A 15,855-nucleotide genomic window follows, 5' to 3' on the forward strand; every position below is an offset into this window, starting at 1 on the left:
AATGAAAAAACTGAAAGGTAAAAACTGAAATGAAAAAAGGCAGAAACCTATAGTTTTAGAGTCAAAAGGAACTGGGCTATACTTTATCCAAACTCTACTATGAACCACAGAGAACAGCCAACCCTCGAGGTTCCCACCTTCCTCCCACTCACCCAAAAGGAAAGCCTGCACAGGTAAAGGAAGAAAGCCTAGACCACAGTTCTGAGCCCTCCAGGGCTTGACTCCGCATTTCATTCAGGTCAAAGAGAATAATCCAAGTTTTCTTAAAATTCGCTGCATCTCTGTAAAGACTTGTAACGTGAAACTACCACCACACGGGGATCAGAAGTTCAGAGACAATTCAAGACTTCCCAAAGCTGGGCTTAACCACGGCGGCGGGGCATGGGGCAGATCCATGTCAGTGGAAGCACAATTCCGAGGCTGCTGGTGAGGCCCATGCGCAGCGTTTCCAAGCCAGTTTCAATTACCAGATAATTGCCATTTGTACTAACGCTTCCTCGGTTTCAGAAATAGATTTTCAAGTATCTAATCGACTGTCCCTTTTGTCTCAGGTAAAAACTTCCCAAGCTACAGAAAGGTATCAGGTACCAAGGACTCCAGTGGAGGTGGGGGGGGGGGCAGATGCCCCTTCCAAATGTATATTCCATAGCTTTGACCAAGATGATAATCCCACTCACGAGGCTAAAAGTTACGGGGGAAAAAATGCTCTGCTCTGTACAAAAGTCTAGCATTTTACAATATCAAAATCAAAATCGAGTTCTGAAAAATATACGCTCTAGCCAGACAGTGCAATTCCCAGACCTGTACTCCCAAGCGGAAGCTCCGTCCCCACACCCTAACTGGATCCAGTGCTGCTCTCTTCATCCTCTGGAGCAAATGTCTACAGGGCTTCTTATGCAAGTTCACCTCACCCCATCTATAGGTAGCACGTGGGTAGTGAGGAAAGCCGCCCCTGTTTCATTATGTTCCCCACTTGCCAGATGTCTACGCAGTTGGGGTTTTTTTCCTCCCCCTTCCGCTATTTAAGAATACATTCTAATTTAGGGCATACAAATTTAACATGTCATATTTTAAGCCAGGAAGACACACAAGAAATGACAACTATAAAGCCAAATTCAAATTTCTTCAATAAACCAGCCTATCTGGGCAAGACTTGGGGCTAGCTGTCAAGTGGCTCGTAGGTAAAAGTACTGAACAAGAAGCGGGGCGTGGTTGGGCACACCTGCCATCCAAGTCGCTCAGGAGGCAGCAGAACCACAAGTTCAAAGCCTGTCTGAGCTACCGTGGGAGGACAGTCGAGGCAGCTTAGAGAGACTCTTCCAAAATAATAACAAGAAATGGGTGACTGTTTGAAGATAATAATAAGCAGGGCTGGGAACGTAGCTCAGTGGTAGAGTGCTTGTCTAGCAAACTCAAGCCTCTAGATTTAATTCCCAAATCAAAAAAAAAAAAAGCAACCCATAATGTAAAATCTTCTGGATCAGTTAACTAGAAGCAACTGCACTAGTCATCAAAGAGCTGTGCTCAGAAAAGAAGAACCAGACCTCATCAGGGGAGGAGGAAATGCAGAGATCCCTGACACAATCCTTGGTATGACTCAGGCCGACGCACCGGACTACAGATCTTCCTCAAACGCTGCTGCTGGTCAAGCCTTCGGCATGAGCCCCAAACTCGAGAGAGACTGTCTTTCCCCACTACAGAATGCATCCCTGCCTGTTCCAGAAGCCTCCAAACTAAACCCAGGCAGCTGTAAACAGCACACATAGAAATCTATGCAAGTGTAATCACCAACCCACCCTAGGACTCTACAGTCTCCAAATAAGTCAAAACACGATGCGGAGCATAGCACAACAAGCGGCTGGCGCATATTCACCTTTAGGTGATAGACATCAAAGCCCGTTTTTCCGTTGTTTTTTTTTTTTTTTTTTTGCAAAAATAACTGGTTTAAGCCTTAAGGGGAATTGTATATTTCAAACAAAGCCGCAGTTTGGGATACTTTCTTCCCTTTCAATCCAATTTGTAAGACGTTAAATAAATAAATAAATCCCAGCCTAGACTGCAGACGCAGGAAACTCAAGCGGGCAGTGGACTAAATGCCTGTCATAAGAAAGCCATCTAGTGTTAAAGTTTAGAAGTGAAACCGCAGACAAAAGGAACATTTCTGGGACTATTTTGAAGTTACTGGGAAAACCAATGAGAATAACCAAGACGCACCGTTTTCTGTGAATGACTTGGGTTTGGGGGTGGTTTTCGTTTTGCCTTTTCTCACGCTGCTTATTCTTCTTTCTTAAAGCCATCCTCATCCAGACCAAGTCAACTCTAAGCGGAACCCAAAGCGCCTAAGATCTGTTTGGACCAAAATCAGGTACCGCCGAGCCCCAATTCCTGAAAACACACTTGCTGTCGGTTCACCCGTGCTGGCGTTGGCCGGGGCTGAATTAATGTCCCCGAAGCCGGTTAATGACGACAAACGTCTCCCCGAGGGGTGACGCCAAGTTGTCCTAGGCTCTCGCTCTCGAGAGGATGAGCCGAAATTGATTCTCTGAGTTCCGCGACCAGGCTGAAATGAATGTGCCGGCGCTGCTGGGTAGCTCACCGGCGAAGACGTGAGCCTACGCGTACAAAGGAGCGGGAGCCCCGGGGGAGCGGCCCGCAAGTTGGGCACAGCCGGGCAGGTCCGGTCCCCGCGCCCCGCATCAGCGGACGCACCCCCCGCAACCCCCGCCACGCACCTCGGAGCGGCGGTCCTCTGGGCCCAGCCAGGGCCGGCGCGCAGAAGCCGGGGCCTCGCCGCCCGCCACCGTCCCGCGCTACCCATGGGCGCGCTCCCCGCGCGGCCGCTGCGCCCGCGGCTCGAGCTGTCGCCAGGCGCCGCGCTGCGTCCTCGGCCGCCCGGCTCCGTCTGCAGCCGGCTCCCGCCGCCGCCGCCCGCCCCGGCACCGCCCCCACGCGCTTCGCCCCCGCCTATTGGCCGGTGCTCCGATAGGCCTCACCCTCGAGTGCTCCAGCCTCTTTCATTGGCCGGTGTCGGGACAGTCCCCGCCCCTAGAGCTCCGCCCACGCCCATTGGCCCACAGGACAGGCCCCGCCTCCAGCGCTCCGCCCACGCCCATTGGCGCGCCTCCTGGTCAGACTCGCCCTTTGCGGTCGGGCGCGCGCGAGCGTCCGGGGAGAGCGAGCGGCTGGTGGCCGAGTGCGCGAGGCCTTGGCCTGCGGGGAGGAGCAACGGGCTTCGGATGGCTCGCGAGCCGGGGCGCCCTCGGAGCGACCCGTGCTCCCAAGGTGTGGACTCTTCAGCCCCGCAAGCTCTTACCCTTCCTGGTCCCCTGAGGGTCGCCACAGCCCGGCGATTCCTGGGGGACGCACTTGATGCAAAAGTCCAAGGCGCGGTCTGCGCGCGGGCCGACGGGGTATCTGTGATGCTCCAGTGGCCCTTCAGCTGCCGGGAACGCCTGCACTCAGTGTTCAGGCCTTGTCTTTCTCCCAGGAAGCCTCGGCTGCGGCTGGCTGCAGGATCCCTGGGCTGGGCCCTATTCCGAGATGCACGAGGAGGCGTAAATGAGGCAGGTGCAGGTGGTAGAATTTCCCGAGCCGGCTTCACCTTGTGTCCCCAGAGTCTCGATCTGGTTTAATTGGGACTTTGAACTTCTCTCTGAAAGAGATAATGTTATAATGTTATCTCTCCTTCCCTGTACCGTGCTTCCTACCTCGCACACACACCCTGGTAAAGTTTAAACATAGTGGGTCCCCACCCACGTTATATTTCTCGGCGTACCCATTATCCAATACTTTATATATCATTTTATAATTCAGGTGTAATGCGTAGGAATTGGCCTGGTAAAACATGTCAGTGCCCTGTATATGACACTACACTCCTGAGATCTCCAGGTTTTTTGAGGTCTTTCTGGATGGTTGCAAGGTTGTGTATGCATTCAACAAACATGGAGCCTGATGAATGACCTATGATGATGCTGTGCATCCTGGCAAGCTTTTTCACGTGCCCCTGCTCCATTTCTGGGGGGGGGGGCGTTCAGATTAAATTCAGGACAGAGACTGGGATACAGCACCGGAAAGGAGGGCAGTGCCTGGTCATGGGCTCAGGGTGTATTACAGAAAGAAATATAAAATGTTTCTATCAAAGGTTTGGAGCTTACTGAAGTTTCAAAGAAAAATACCAACCACGAAGTATGCAGTTGAGCATGTGTAAAAGCCAGTGTGAGCCAGAGTTCTTGGCAGTTAAGAGCACTCAGTGCTTGGACAGAGGACCTGACTTACGCACCCAGTTTCCAATGGTCACTGAGAAACATCTGCAACTCCAAATCCAGAGGCTCAGAGGCCCTCTTCTGGCCTCTCTGGGCATTGCACGCATGTAGTGCACATACACGAATGCAATCACTTGAAAGCTAATGTGAACTGTCATAGGTTATCATCTCCTAGTCACTTTCCCCTAAGCCTCCATCTGTGCCTATCAAAGGTCTCCTTTCCCTGAGGATTCCTTTGTGCTCAGGGTGTCTAAGGAAACAGGCTCTAGGGATCCTTAACCCCCAATTCTCCCACATGTCTGACTTCTGCTGAAATAATTCCTAATCAATCTAAGTAAAATGAAAAGGACAAAGATATGCCAGCTAATCCAAGGAGTTGAGCTTGCCAGCTAACCTTTCTGCTGCTTGAATCTGTTTACTTTTTAACTCAGGAAAGCCAGTTTAATTTCCTTAACAAGCCACAAGATTCAACCTGCAAGGCTGTATGCAGGACGGTAAAAAGGTCAATGGCTGATTTATCGAAGACATAGAGCCCCACCTTTATTTCCTCCTTCCCCTTGCTACTACAACCTTCCAGCTAAAGCCTCTCTTTTGTTGTTAAATGAGTATTCACTCTTTGCACCAAATAGGTATTGATTTTATACAGTTCAGGGCCTGCTGTTAGAGCCAAAGGGCTATTGGCCACCACATGAGGCTTCAGGATGAGGAACAGTTTGAGAGCAGGTAGGTGTTCGGGTACCCACACAGAGAGCTGGTGCATGCAGACCAACCTTGGGGAATCATCAAAGACTGTGCCAATGCTGTCAGATGGGAGAGGAAGGAGAACTGGCAGTGGAGCTTGGCTGAAGTGCACTTGCCTGACGTGTGTAAGCTTGGAGTTCCACCTTCAGCCCCAGAAAAAAAGGAAAAATTAAAACAGGAGGAGATAGACAGTGCCAATGACTGGGAAACCCAAAGAGATGGCGCAGGGCCTGCCTGGGAAGCAGCCATGCCCTCTGGCCTGCTGCAGTGTCCCTGCTTATGCAATGCACACATATGTGTCACTCCTCTCTGCGTGTCCTGTTTGCTTGGGGTGGGGGTTGCCCTCTCGTGTGTCTAGCCTGTGGCTATGCTTTCCCTGTCTTCCACAGCAGAAGTCTCTCACAACAGCATGTTTGGATGTGGCCTTCTAAGTACAACAGAAAATGTCAGGTCCCTCAACATGTTTTGGTTCTGTCTTTCATTGTTGTTGTTTTGATTTTTTTGAAACAAGGTCTCACTGTATATTTCTGGTTGTCCTGGAGCTCACTCTGTAAACCAGACTGTCCTGAATTCACAGAGGTCAGCTTGTCTCTACCTCCCAAGTGCTAAGATTAAGGGAATGTGGCACCACGCCTAACAAAGACTTATGTATTTATGTCTATTTGTGTATTTTATATACATGGATGTTTTACCTGTGTGTACATTTACATACCAGAAGAGGGCATTGGATTCTATGGGGCTACAGTTATTGACAGCTGTGACTGCCGTGTGAGTGCTGGGAATTGAACTCAGGGCCTCTGAAAGCAGTCTTAACCACTGAGCCATCTCTCCAGTCACAACAAGGTTTTAAGAAGTAGTTTTGGTGACTGGAGAGATGGATCAGTAGGTAAAGCTTGACATGTTCGATCCTCAGAACTCAAGAAAAAGTGGAAGGAGAGAATTGACTCCACAATGTTGTCCTCTGGCATCTACAAGAATATGGTAGCATGCATACACACTCTCCTACAGAAAGATAGACTGACACACACACACACACACACACACACACACACACACACACACACAGTTGGCTGCTTGCCCTGGACATGTGATATACCACTAGTCCTGACCAAAACAAAGCCTATGTTCCCTTGAAGTGAAAATCAAGAGAGAAATGTATTGTGGGATGATGTGCTAATTGCCATTGCGTGGAATAATGTATCTAACTGTCCCAGGAGACAATGTCCCCTACTAAAAACCTCAGCTCTGCCAGGGCCACACTGGGGACAACAGAAGACAATCTCCGTTGAGTATGGAGGCAGCTTCCCTAGAAGGCAGTTCTAGCTGGATTTCTGCGGGAAGCATATCTAAACTGTGAAAGGATAGTTAAAATGTCACTGTGAACTTAATGGACCGTAGATTGCCACAGAGAGCCAGAAAGATGTAAAACGGCAGGCATAATCCTGGCACGTGGGAGACCAAGGCAGGAAAATTGCTACAAACTCTAGGCCAGCCTGGACTCCTTAGGCGCAGGCAAGCCTGGGCTACTGAATGAGATCCTGTCTCTGTAAAAAAAAAAGTAGTAATCACAACAGAAACTGCTGTGGCTGATTGGTATCTTTCAGCAGACAAAGATTTCCTGATCTTATTGCATATTTCACAGGTGAGGAGACCTATATGCTGGCCTGTGTGCCCGCCCCATGGACTTCCAAGACTTCCAGGGTTTCTTTTTTGATGATTCAAACTTTTGGGTCAAGCTACGTACAATTCCTACTCCAGTGTCTTCAGGCCTGGCCTGCAACCAAGCAAGGAGGGCCAGAGGTGTTTAGATCACTCTGCTTTTGTACAGAGCAGGAGGACGGAGGAGCAGAAGCTCCTCCCAAGGTTCTTCACCATCACCCCAACTCTCAGAGTTCCAAAAGCAAAGGGTTTTGAAGCTTTCAGACTCTCGGCTGTATACGTAAGTAACACCTTAAAGTTCCATTCCCTCACCTCCAAAGGTAAAGTGGAGGATAAACCCCCAAGGGCAGAGGTGAGTGACACCTCTGAGTGAAAAAAAAAAAAAACATGGCGGGGCAGTGTTCACCATTTCTACTGCCTGATTTAAGGCTGCTGGACTGAGCTGATGACTGAGTAAGACGCCACGTGATGCAATAACAGGACTGACTTCCTATTCCACGCCACAGCAGATTCTAGGTTCCCATCTTCTGTGTCCAATTTTAGTCCTGACTGGGACTTACTTCTCCTTAGCCGGTAATAAGAAGCCCATGTAAATTGGATTACCGATGAGCAGTGGCTGCTTCTCACCACTAGATGGCATCTATCAATAGTGAGGTTCCGGAGCTCCACACATGCTGCCAAGTAATAATTCTTGAGAAATCAATACAAGAAAACATTTATATCCACTTATATATGTATGGGTTCACTTCTTACTCAAGATTTCTTTTTAATGCTGGCTATGAATCTACAGCCGCCTGTCATTTGGCAAACCGTGGAGGTCTTCGGTAACATTTTGAAGTTGTTAATTAAATACTAAACAGCTTTGGGGCCACGTAGAAGTGCGTGCTGTGCAAGTCTGATGACCTGAGTTACATCCCTGGGCCCTACAGTGTAGGAAAGAACAGTTGTCCTATGACCTCTGCACAAATGCCTACACACACACACACACACACACACACACACACATACACACAAACTATTACTACTGCTGTTAGTAACAATAATAATTAAAAATTAAAATAAATTAAAAGCAGTTTCACCATGCAAGGAATTAGACACATCACAGAACTTGGTGACGATTACTAAGTCACTCTGAAATACCAACGGGCAAAAACTACCCCCCTGCAATTAAGAAAAGTTGAAAGCAATATGGAAATAGGCAGGTGTGTTATTCTGCTTGGCTCCATCATTCATTCATTCATTCATCTGACAAGCAGAGACTGAGCATCTAGTGCTTAAGGGCTTTGGAGGAAGTGCTTGTTATCTCTGCTAGTCAGCTTCCATGATCCAAGCCTCGAGGAGAAGCCAAAGGAGACTGGTTTGTTTGGCACCCTAGTCTCTACTCTCACGTGTTTCCAATGCTCCGGGTACAGTGAGGCAGAACAGCTGGGTGGGCTGCATGGCATGGCATGGAGCTGCTCACCTCAGCAAGAGGAACGGGAGTGGTGGGTGAAAAATCCCGTCTGGAGCACAGAATCTGAAAGGGCTACCTTACCTTCCTTTAAGGGTCCTATCACCCTCCCCCCATAGCCCATCAGTTGTAAACAGCAATGCATCGATCCATAAGTGAGGTCAGAATTCTTGAGACCCAATCTTCACAAAGCCCCACCTCTGAACACAGCTGCACTGGGAAGCAAGCCTTTGACCTGAGAGCCTTGCAGGACATTTAAGACCCAAAGCCTACTGCTGTCTCATGAAGGCAAACTATCAGGATGAAGAGATGGAGATGTTTTCATCGCGGAAGGGAGCAGATGTTTAGGGCAAATTCTTACAACTTACAAGGGAGAAATTAAGATGGATGTGCAGTGTTCTGAAGATCGGGTAGTTACTGCACCCTTCCCTCCATCCCCGGTCCACATAGAGACACTTCCTGAGTCTGACATCTGCTGTCTGCTCTGTAGCCGATCTCCTTACTTCCAAAGAGGCCTGGGTGGACAAAAACCTGGAGAAAGAGGGAAAAGAGAAACCCAAGTGTGGCCAAGGACTGTAGAAATTAGCTCGATTTGGGAAATAACCAGGCATTCTGAAGAATAAAACAATTATATTTTTATTTATTATGAGAAGAAAACTCATGAAACAGGAACGAGAAGTCCAAGCTCAGCTGTGCCCCGCGGGAATCACAGAGAGAGAAAGAGAGAGAGAGAGAGAGAGAGAGAGAGAGAGAGAGAGAGCGCACCTGGGCCTTGCACCATTTTACTCCCGGTCCCAGAAAGCCACGCCTTAACTTGGATCCACCTCTTAAAGATAATTGGCTAACAAGGTTTCCCCATCAAAGGACAAGCTGTGCAAATTCTAGCCACAAATCTCAAGATTAAATATTTGAAAATGTCTTTGTTTTTGAGAGAGTATGTCTATGTTTTAAAGAGCAATTAGAGAGAAAGGACCCAGGTGTGGTGACTCACGCCTGTAATCCCAGCTCTCAAGAGGTTGAGACAGGAGGATTGCCGTGAGTTCAAAACTGAACAAGAACTCACAGAACAAGAGGGAAACAAAACAAAACCAAAGAACCTTGGCCCTCCTGACCCCAGAAACTAAAACCAGAGAGCTAGAAAAAAATTAAAAAGTGTACTCTACAGTAACAAATTGTTATTTCTTCATCCCTACCCCCATTGAAAAGGAATACTAAGAAATGACTAAACAAAGGGATTGTGGCAGCCACCGTGTGTATCCCACACTCTCCCCTCAGATGAGTCAGCGTTTTTGCCTGCAGCTCAAGGGTGAACATCAGTCCATCAAGCTTCCCCCAAGGCTGGCTGTGCGAACTGGGGCACTCGGGATGGATGCTGTGATGCTGCTCAGCACTGGGTACCAGACTCTCCTTGGAATGCCTCCTTCCTCTGGCCTCCATGATCCAGGAAGGATCTGCCCCTGGCTCTCTCGATTGCAGAAGAATGCCTCACACCCACTGTTCCCAAAAGTCTGCTCTCCTGAGACCCCAGGCTACTCTGTTTCCTGCAGTCCCTGCTTCAGAGACAGTCTGCTCATTCATCTGCGTGGCCACCAGACTTTTCCACTCTGCTCCTCCCTCCTGCTCTCCTCCGGCCAGGCCTTCTGAACTCTCACATGTCGATCCGTGTTTCTGGTCCAGCTCTGCCCCCACGCTCTTTTATATACCATCGTAAGTGGCCTGGACAGCAGCAGAAGCTGTCTGTCTCACCGTCTCCTGTCTGGATCTCCTCCATCCCTCTGCTCCACTGTGCTCTTGCATGGTGTCAATCACTCCTTCCTAGCTTTGGGTCCTTCAGAGGTTCCCTGCAGTCCCAAGAGAAGCCCGATGTCTTGGGCTAGCGCATCTTGTGCCCCAGCCTCCAGAGGGGTTCTTGTCCCTCATCCTCCTGCCACAGAGCCAGTCACTACCTTTCAGCCATTGGACGTCACTCGATGGCTGCAGTTCCTCTATCCTCTCCAGCACTATCTTCTTCCCTTCCCCCTCTACCTACCCAGCTCTGTTTGTCCATTTTCAGATGGGGCATCTTCAGGGAGCCTTGTACACCCCACACTGGGCTAGGTCACCCCATATCTTCTCCTGGCCCATCATGAACTCCTTGTGATTTCTTACATGTGACCAAGTCTTTCCCACCAGAACATGGCCCAAGGAAGGCAGGAAGTATGGGGTTTCTCACTTCTTTTCCCACAAAATCCCAGCATTAGCGCCACATAATCCTCTACACCCATCTCTGGGGACCCAGGGGTGTGTCCACTAAGCTGCCTTTGCTGACAGGAGGCCCCATGTGCCATCACGGAAGAGGCAGCTCCCGGCACAAAAGGCCACACTGGTTGACACGTATAACCATGTAACTGGAGAGGAGAGCTGGTCTCGAGACACGACCACATCTGTCACTTGCCCTTATGTGTGAGCATGCCTCGTGGTTAATGGGGAGAAACAGTGCAAAGCTTTGAAATCGTCACTTAGAGGCTGGAGAAATGGCTCACCGGTTAAGGGCATGGACTGTTCTTCCCGAGGGCCTGGCTTTGATTCCCAGAACTCACGTGGTAATTTATCATTCCAATTCCAGGTCATCCTATGCCCTCTTCTGGCGTTCATGGGCACCAGGCATCATTTGGGGCACATGCAGATGTGCAGATAAAAGGCACATGCACATAGAATTAAAATGTCTAATCTTTTCTAAAAAAAAAATATTTTACTCACAGGCATGGTTGTTCATAGCTGCAAACCCAGTATCTGGGCACAGGCAGGAAGATCACTTTGAGTTTGCATCTAACTGTGGCTACAAAACAGGTCTCAAAGCAGCTTTGGCTACACAGGGAGACCTTGTTTCAAAACACGGAAGAAAAACAAGTAAGTAAATAAACAATCAATTAAAATTCAATGGGACCAGTTGCAATCTTTAAAATTAATCTTGATCTCTCACTCCCCCGCCCTGCCCCACCCCACCTTGCCGTGTGTGTGTGTGTGTGTGTGTGTGTGTGTGTGTGTGTGTGTCTGTGTGTCTGTGTGTCTGTGTGTGTCTGTGTGTCTGTGTATGAATACGTATGTCTCTGGTACCCAGAGCCAGAACCTGGACCCCTTGATGATCCTACTATCAAATACACTCATTCTTCCTCTCGATCCTTCTCGCCACCATCAACCTGCAATATCCTAGAGGGAACAGAAAGGAAGATACAAAGAGTGATAGTCCTTGGACAGAGGTGCCTGTGGGCAAGAGACCATTATAAAGTTCTCCAACCTCATCCTCACAGCACAAGGCATTTGTCACGGGGTCACCTCTTATGTCCACCACCCCCTCTTATCTCCATGCGGGAGCTGGCAGTCAGTAGCTTCTTCTTCCCAGTCACCCCTTCCCCAGAGACACATGACAGAAAGGGTGGAGCCCTGCAGTTCCTGACTGCCAAAGCCCTTCTCTGGTGCCCTGTGTCCCCTCGAGTCTTGCATCATGAGCCCAGGTGTCCTGTGACACCCACAGTTGCAGCAGATCAGCCTGGGACTCCAAATCTGGAGCCACCCAGGGGCACCACACCCTCCAAGGACTCCTCTCCCTTCATTCTAGCCTGAAGGAAGCTTGCCCAAGACCAAAGCAGCACTCAAGGAAGTAGACTCAGGGAGATCCAGAGTTAAAGTTCATCCTCAGTTATAGGGCAAACTTGAGGCCAGCCTGGGCTGTATATCCCTGACCCTAAAAACAAAAAAGAAAACTAAAAACCGGAGTGCCTGCCACTCTGTTTTGCGATATGAAAATATTTTTCTCAGAAGACAAAATATCTCCTAAACTTAAACACATATTCACTTCTAGAAGGTCTCCAGCTTTTAAGAGAAATAAAATTGAAATTATTGCATTGTGAAGATTATTTTATCGTTACCATTCAAACCATTTTTATATTTACACCATAAGAGTAAGCATGAAGAAAGGATCGAGGTAACTGACAGGAGCGGTCAGGTGCCAAACACATTAGCTAATCCGTTTTCTCGGCACAGCCTTAGACCTCCTGAAATTCTCAGACACTCAGCTGTGATTTCAACCTGAGAGCATGTGACCTTATCCTGACCCTCTGTCCTTAAAATCTTTAGTCAGCCTTGGTTCTAACTCGAGAGTTACTGAACTTTGCACAGAAATTCCATTTTAACTCAAGAGGATTAGACTCTCTCTCTCTCTCTCTCTCTCTCTCTCTCTCTCTCTCTCTCTCTCTCTCTGTGTGTGTGTGTGTGTGTGTGTGTGTGTGTGAAGTTCTTCTGTTGAATTATTTCTTGGAACTTCAGCTTTCTGATCCTTCTCCCCAGCCCACAGCTCAGCCTCTTTGGCTCTTTCCAATGTTATCAAAACAGCATCAAAACAAGATGCTGCCCTGCTTCTGTGCGCGCTAGGAAGGTGTCCTTCTGCTACTAGGCACCGGCTAGGGGTAATGAGAAGGACAGGAAGAGAGACTAGACATCTGGCTCAGTTGGAGGAGCCATTGTCGAGCACACAGGAAGCCTTAGGTTCAACCCCAAGACTGTGTGGTACCCCTTGCCTGTAATCCAAGTACTCAGGTGTGTGTGTGTGTGGGGGGGGGGGTGTCAAAAGTACAAGGTCAACCTCAGCTCACGGTACCAAGGCTATCTTAGGATATATAAGACCCTGTCAAAAGACAAAACAAACAAAACACCCAAGCCAAAACCAGAGGACAATGGGGCACACTAAGCAAAGGTCTGAGGGTGGCTGACTCCACGGAGAACAGGACACTATTATTCCTCTTGGCTGCATCTCAGTGACTCACCAGTGACCTGCTGCTGCCTTCATTTTGTGTTTCCTGACAGAACACATCTCATTCAGGTAATGCAGGTCCTACCACCACTAAGACTCTCAGTGAGGAAACTTTAATCTCTTTCTCAGGAAGACAAAGCCGTTCATTCAGAGACTCTGACCCACGGCTATGGTTGCCAAGCGATGACATTTCCTTTCACCAAGGCCTGGGAATCCAGGTGGTCCAAGGCCCACTGACCAGCGATAGTACTCAAGGAATATCCTGAACATCTCAGTCTGTTTGGGCGCCACCCCAGCATCACATAAGCTTGGATCCCATAGTGGCGTGGGATCCAAGGACTCTTGATCCTCTTGCCTCTTCTTCCAGACTGCTGGGATCACAGTCTTGGGCCACCATACCCAGCTCATGTGGTACTGAGGAAAGGAATCCAGGGAAGCCTTTTGGGTAAGGTAAGAGATAGCACATCTTTTCTGAAGCCAGACATAGGTGTAACAAGCCTCATTGACCTAGGATAAATGCCCACTCAGATCTTCCAGAAGTAAGATGGTGACAGCCATTGCTTCCATTTCACCTGCTCTAGAACTCACCACAGCCAATGAAGAGGTGGTACTGTTCACTCACCCTGAGCCAGGGTGGGCACTGTGACCGCTCTGCTGATGGCCTGTGTGTAACGGGGCTGCTGTGCGGTAGATCTAAGTCCAGGTTGGAAAAGAGCCTTGGACTTGTCCTTGTCTTTCTTGTTCGCCCTGCAACCCAGCCCTGCTCTGTGAGGATGCTCAGGTGACCACAAAGAGGCCTGCAGGGCAGAGAGCAATGACCAGCTCATGACTGAGCGCACTTGTCCAGCTTCGTGAAAGTGTGTTTCTGGGCTCTGTGGAAGCCCTGGAGCTGCCTCTAGGAGCAGAGGAACTATCTCCACCCGCCTGACTTACAGCAGAGTTGACAGACATTTCATTTGCTCATATAAAGAGACAGAAGGTGGTCTGAGGTCATACCACTTGGATTGTAATCAACCGTGCCTGATCTTAGAAGCTAAGCAGGGTCAGGCCTGGTTAGTGTTTGGATGGGAGGAAACAAAAGGCTACCATCATTGGTCAGAGGCTTGTCTGTAGGGCCATTGCCTCTACAGTTCTCCAGGCCCTTCCTGAATCTTGGTGTCTCTGAGTAACTGGATGACTTTGTCGCCTCCAGGTACCACATCCCTGTTCCAGGTAGGATTTAAAAAAAAAAGATAGGTGTTAGTGATGCATGCCTTGAATTCCAGCACTGGGAAGGCAGGGGCAGGCAGATCTCTGTGAGTTCGAGGCCAGCCTGGTCTACAGAGCGAGTTCCCCGACAGGCTCCAAATCTACACAGAGAAACCCTGTCTCAAAAACCAAAAACCCAACAACCCCCCCCCCCAAAAAACAAAAGAAGCAAAAATCAAACAAACAAATGGGGTGGGGTGGGAACCAAGTGTTTAAGATGTTCCTGAGTGTTCTCCATCTCTGCCACAATGTCCCCTCAGCTAGCACAGCAACAGGAACAGAGAACAGGAACCTTGCAAAGGTGGCGGGGAAGACAGGAGTGGCTGGGCTCTGGGAAGGTCGCATAGGCCTGGGCTCAGGACGTCACAAGGGCCAGGATTCCACACAGAGGAGATAGCTTTAAAGGGCAACAGTGAACCCGCAGAAAGTGACAGATATAAGATAATTTTATTGTAAAATATTTAGCATTTACTAATAAATCCAAAAATTATACTAAAAAAAAAAACCCAAACCCCACGTACTCATGGAGCTAACATGGGTGCTTCCTCTAATTCTCCAGATCTGAAGACTCCAGATTCTTGTCTCTTGGGTCTCTCCTTGAACTCTTTTTCTCCAGGGTTGGTCTGTCACTTTACCCCATCCATCTGGAGGAGAGCTCCATGCTAAATACTGAGATGTTTTCCGGCTTCCATAGAAACGCTGAGATGGATTTCAGCTCAACTCTCCTTTAGTAAGTGGGCCACCTGCCACAGGGGAGGCAGAGTAGAAGAAATTCCTTACCTATAGATTACAGAGAACAGTGGACTCTGAGTTTAGCAAATTAGTGAGGTATCAGAAGGGATATAAAGTCCATAGTTTACGAAGCTAATCCTATTGTCCTACCCTAGCATGGGGCTACTATAGGCTTAGGGAAGGTATTAGGTGGGCTATAAGCATTATTTATGTTCTAACACTTGCCCTGAGCGCCAAGTCAACCCACCTCTCCCCTTCCTTCTGATTCTCTATTGGCTCTTAGCTCTCTCTCCCTCCAACCTCAAGGCATCCAGCCTCTCGTCTTCTCCCTGGCTGACTGTGCCCTGTGCCAGTCTACCCCGGGGAGCTTCCTCTCCTGTCCTTTCCACCTCTGTCAGGTTCTAATCCATCCTGTTCTCCGGTGGGATGTTAGGAATGACTTTTATAAGGCTTGGTGAGGTTTTGTAATTTCCTGGGAAGATCCCAAGAGTTCTAGGAGTGCCCTCTCCAGCAATATTCCCTGCCCTTTTGTGACTAAACCTGCCGTTTATTTAACAAAAGGTCTTGGGCCACCGGTGGCTCCACTTGCATCCTCAAAGATACAGGACCAGAAAGCAGCCTAAATCTTCTCAGGGAACTACCCTCCTGACTTCCAGGGCCCAAGGAAGGAAACTCTACCCATTGCCAATACATGCTGATAGTGTGTTTTTTACATGAAAAAAAAAATCTAAGTTACCAACCGGGCCTGGCAATGTGTGATCCTGGCAACTCAGGAGGCTGAGGCAGGATCAAAATGAAAAACTGATGTGAGCTGAAAAGCGCGTTCAAGGGCAGCCTGGGCAACTTAGTGAGAACTTGTTTAAAATTCAAAACAAAGGGGCGGACTAGGACCTAGCTCAATCATAGGGTGATTGCCTAGCCCATGTGAGGCATGAACTTCAATCTCCAGTGTTGCAAAAGAATTACTGATGTTT

The 15,855-nt window shown here is 48.7% G+C and overlaps 1 protein-coding gene across 7 annotated transcripts in view; it reads right to left on the reverse strand.

Annotated features, from left to right (window-relative positions):
- Positions 1-3,605, reverse strand: part of Sipa1l2 (signal induced proliferation associated 1 like 2) — a 157,828-nt gene extending 154,223 nt beyond the window's left edge. For 5 of the 7 annotated variants that reach the window (XM_085681911.2, XM_085681910.2, XM_085681906.2 and 2 more), the window contains exon 1: positions 2,733-2,867. The gene's annotated coding sequence lies outside the window, so the exon portion shown is untranslated. Of the gene's footprint in view, positions 1-2,214; positions 2,564-2,732; positions 2,868-3,313 lie in introns of those variants that run through there. The other 2 variants (XM_085681908.2, XM_085681907.2) reach the window with 2 other exon arrangements.
- Between the last annotated feature and the right edge of the window lie 12,250 nt (positions 3,606-15,855).

This window comes from Myodes glareolus, chromosome 22, assembly GCF_982192425.1.
Source record: "Myodes glareolus chromosome 22, mMyoGla1.1, whole genome shotgun sequence".
In the NCBI taxonomy this organism is placed as follows: domain Eukaryota; kingdom Metazoa; phylum Chordata; class Mammalia; order Rodentia; family Cricetidae; genus Myodes; species Myodes glareolus.